At 32.3% G+C, this 5,053-nt stretch overlaps 1 long non-coding RNA gene across 1 annotated transcript; it reads right to left on the bottom strand.

Moving 5' to 3' along the window:
• Nucleotides 1-1,161: 1,161 nt before the first annotated feature.
• Nucleotides 1,162-3,747, bottom strand: LOC128557476 (uncharacterized). Its single transcript, XR_008371178.1, has 3 exons — nt 3,201-3,747; nt 1,856-1,936; nt 1,162-1,651 (listed from the first exon to the last, which is right to left on the bottom strand). It is a non-coding gene; the product is annotated as an uncharacterized LOC128557476 (long non-coding RNA).
• Nucleotides 3,748-5,053: the final 1,306 nt, after the last annotated feature.

Consider the following 5,053-nt stretch of genomic DNA (forward strand, 5'->3'; position numbering starts at 1 on the left):
ATCAAAATGCGCGTTTCTAATCTTCCATATGTTTAATGTCATTAACAGTTTTGAGGCTTCAAGGTATTTTGTAAATTTATATAAAACAGGTTCCTCATGCATGACAGATATTTCTTTTTCCCTAATTCTTGATATTTCCTCTCTGATTCTCCCAATAAGTGTCTGGAAATATGATTACACGTTTTGTATTATTCATGTAACCATGTTACAATTTTTATGTATAACTATTATATAGAATTATGCTCAGAAAATTGAAAAAAAAAAACAATGTTGTTGCAGTATTGTCTGGACACATATTTTCCAGAAGAGTACACCATTCTTAACTTCCATTAGCAATTGTGAGATTTCAATGTATTTTGCAAATTAATCTAAGGCAGGTTCTTCATGCATGATGCATATTTTCCTTTCTCCCTAACACTTGATACTTCTATTTTTCTGATTCTGGAAATCTGATTGTACATTCTGTATGATCCATCAAATAGTTCAGTTGTTGTTTTTTTGTTGACCAATGCTTTGAACACTTGTGGCCCTTTAGATGAGCATCTGAAATGAGAAAAACTAGTGATTTTTACACTTAGTATAAATCCTACACGTTTAATTTGTTCATAACAACTACAAATGTTAGAATACAAAATCTAAAATGTTATATCTTAGAATTATAACAATATCAGTCTGACAGATATTATTAAGAAAATGTCATGACTTTATATTAAGAAGTGGTAAAACAGTACCATATACAAGTAATGAAGACTAAAACCTATGAATTTTAACAGATGATATATATTTGTCTATAATTATGTCTTCATACACCTTCATTTTCAACTAACACTATGCACATGATCACTTCATGCTGATAATATACAGTAACTATTTCTTTTGAATTGTTTGAAACTGTGAGTAGGCCTACACAATGTATAAGTGTATTTGTGATATTCTGAAGATAAAGGACATAACTCAAGAAAAAAGTAACCTGAAATTGAAGTCTGGCAATATGTGCATGCCGACTTCATGTTGATAATTTCATTTCAACTTACATTTCCATTGTGACACAGTATGAAAACTGTAGGAGGAAAGGAGTACATTAAATACAAATATAACTGTTATATTTTAAAAGTTGGGCATAACATACCTGAAATAGATAAAGGCCCTGACATTTATGGTAAATATGTATAACAAGTTACAAGGGTATTGGATAGAAAGTGGGGGAGGAGCTGAGTACATACTGTAATATGTATTTAATTCAAAGTCCAAAAAGGGCCATAAGTTTAGAAATGGGTCACCAGAATGTAAAATTCACTATAGTATGTGTATGTCTGCTGCCTGGCCATAAAGTATACCATGACCCATTTGAATCTGATTGAATTTGCAGGAGTTTTAATACACAAGGTATCAAGGTAGCTGTGATATAATAATTTAAAAATAAACAAATGGCATATTAATTGAAGGAACAAATAATCAAATTTGATAGCCCTGTCCACTTCATGCTGATGTTGTGTACCAAGTTTCATATGAACTGATAATTAGTATATACATGAAAGAATTTAATAAAAGCAGCAACTATCCTGTACCTTATTGATGTCTACTGTTCATGGTCTAGCCAAAGCTCCATAAGGCTACACTGAGGGTACTTATTCACCATATCATACTTCAACTGCAATAAAAGACCAACATGCTCATTTATATATACATAAATTTTACTTTCACAATTAAATGTGCTTTCTCTTTAAAATTCAGTTGCTGACACTTCATATTAAAACAATTTTGAGAAAAATATAAATCTAAAATCAATTATTATAGTTAGTTTAATAAATGCTTTAGTAAATGTCACATTTATTTTCAAAACACTGACACCTACCTGTATAAAAGTGCAGTCTTCTTCTTGGTAATTATAACATTCATTGTACCATTGTTTATTTGGATCAATTTACTTCTTCATCTGAAATAAGTACAGTATAACAAAACTATGAGTATAATGAAATTAACATTATATGGAATCTTCACAAGTGTGAATTTATGTATTTTGAAACTACTTATGTAGCTTCACTTCTTTAATTAGGCCTACAGCACAGCTGCATGAGGTACAAACTTTAATGTAGTTGTACAATTCATGCATGCATATTAGAAATTAACATTATATGGAATCTAGACAAGTGTGAATTCGTGTATTTTGAAACTACTCATGTAGATCTAGCTTCACTTATTTAATTAAGCCTACTTAAAAATAATTATTATTCTACTAAATCTACTTATTAATCTGGTGTAATCTATGTTATTATCAGTCAACTCAATCAATCATGTATCAATTTGTTAATATTTAAGTCATGACCATGCTTCATTCAGACCCTTGACCTTTTAAGCTATGCAGAGGTATCCTTTCGTTTGCTTACTTCACACAGACATCGTTTCTTTTTCATACAAGAATATTGTAGACTCTATGAATATTGACATTTACCTTTCTGTACTGTTGATCTCCATCTAGTCTAAATAATGAGACCTCGGGTAGACCGATTTTACATTTTGATATTTTACGTGGTCTACCTTTTTAACTGCCATAGTTTGAAAAAAGTTTAAGCAATCTAGATAATATATACATCATTGGAAAGGAAAAATTACAGGCTTTCTATGTATGTATTTCTTTTTTTGATCCGTTGCTTTATTATAACATAATTCCCGCCCAACGGATTCCGTTGGGTGTTATTTACGTAAAGAAGGGGACAGTGCTATCACATTCTTTTCCTTTTCTGGTTTGTACTCGGAGGCGGATATCGACAGCCAAAACAATATTAACGATATTCAGCTCTCGAGTACAATTATTTGGACTAAGCTAACCGTATCCGGCTCACGTCCAATCATACATGTATTAATTTATGCAAAGGGTTTCTGGCCGTCTTCTTTCTAAGTTTCAAATTATGTCAATTTGAATGTAACAAGTGCATCAACGTTTTATTTGCTATGACAATGACCCATTCTGGTCGATTTACTATCTATGAGTATAAAACAATGGGTCAATGCGTCTAATTCTGCATCTAATGATTTATCTTTAGAAACTCTGGTGACAGTACAGTAGGCTGCATGCATATATATGCTATGTTCCACCCGTTTAAATGACTGGGCAAATCGTTTCCAGGTCTTGAAATACAGACGACTGATTATCAACCTTGTTTTGTACTCGTTGCAAAATAATTAATTTATAAATTTACCTTATCGTCGTTCCTGCAAGAGCAACTCGACCTGTCAAAATATGTAAACACATGGGAGGCCTTTTGACAGCACAGTCATGTAAACATCCGAAGGAAATAGTCCAAATTTATTCCAGTTACTTCCATATGCGATACTATCGTGAACTATATGCATATGCATAATGTATCGCATGTACATTTAAGCATAAATTGAGTGTTTGTGATCCTGTCCTTAAACTGTTTTTACGTAAAGCGCCGAAAATTATGTAATCCATAAGGCCATGTGCTCAGCCTGATCACATTTCTACGCACAAACACATTTTTGTGTGAAAAAAAATATGCTGAAATTTACATTTAATTCTGTCAATTACTATGTGACCGCAACCGTTTCTAAAAATAAAATTGACACATCTGACTTTTATGTGTATTGGCCTTGTAATAATATTATGGATTTTTATCATAAATACACATGTTTATTTCAAATCAATAGTGAAATGATGATGTCTGTATGAAAAAAAGAGAAAATAAAAATTATCTGAAATGATCGACTCTAACAGGCCTTTTCATCAAATATATCTAAAAAATGATTGGTCGCAGGAAGTAGATTTTTCATCTAGGTAGGTTTTCGTCTCAATTTTAAACAGAATGCTGCTTGCGTGTGGTAGCTGTCGATTTTGAAAAAAACATGACCTCCTAAAAATATTTTTTCTGTCTTCTGACCAGATTTTCAGGTAAAAGTTGCATTTATTTTTCAAGATATATACTTCAAAAGAGAGCTTAATCAATTTCAATAGACGTTTCATTCATCAAATTGTGAAATTCTTCAGTAAAAACTGGTAAAATGGTAGTAAAGAAAAGCACTAAAATGTCGATATTTTGGCTATAGAATGTACCTTAGCGCTTAACTAAGCATCATGTGAAAATAATAGCATATGCTATTTACCGGGTTAGTTCTAATCAACTATAGGTCATAAGGAATGAACATTAATTCTTAGAAGCCGAACTATTCATTATTGAAATGAAAGTTGTATGAGAATCGAATAATCGCAGTATAGTACAATTATTTCTATGAGTAAGAGAAAGTTAAAAGACCTGGGGTCATCTGTATATGAATTTCAAATAATACACATACATTCTTGAGTTCAAAGTCCTTCTTAAATTTTGACCTGCAATTCATATTTATGTCTTGCGATTATGCACTGGCTGTGAAAATTGCACTCACTTTCTTATAATGGACTTTAAGTTTCACCTCGCGTCGTTGAGTTTCCTTCTATTCTACATGCCCGCATCACACAAATATTTTGGACGTGTAAATAATAGTCCCATATTTATTTTTTATAATCTTGGTATAATTTGAGTGTGTGAGCAACTGAGGACTATTGTTTTAAACAAGAAAAGCAAGCAGCAGCAGATTCTAGAATATTTATGAACTTTATATTCACATTCGAAATATTCGGAATCACTCCGCTCTAGGGTTAGGGTTGAAATTGGCCCACCCTGGGACAAACTTAGTTTTACATAGAGTTGTTTAGGGAAACCTTTAAAAAGCTTCTTGTCTTGAACCACAATGTACAGAGCTTAGATATTTGGCAAGTAGCATTGTCTAGTGGACCTCTACCAACAGTGTTCAAATCATGACCGGTCTATGCACAATGAAATGTTGATTCTTCAGGTGTATCGGTTGAAATATCACTCAATAAGCACTGGCTATCAGTCCTTTCATGGCTTTGATATTGGAATGTCATATATTTATCTACCCATCTATCCATCCATCCGTAGACCCATCCATCGATACGAAGACGCCTTGAAACAATATCTTGTTTATATTGTATTTACCGCCACAATAGCCCAAAGTTGGAATGTCCGCTTTCAAA

The sequence above is a fragment of the Mercenaria mercenaria genome, chromosome 5 (assembly GCF_021730395.1).
Source record: "Mercenaria mercenaria strain notata chromosome 5, MADL_Memer_1, whole genome shotgun sequence".
NCBI classification, from domain to species: Eukaryota; Metazoa; Mollusca; class Bivalvia; order Venerida; family Veneridae; genus Mercenaria; species Mercenaria mercenaria.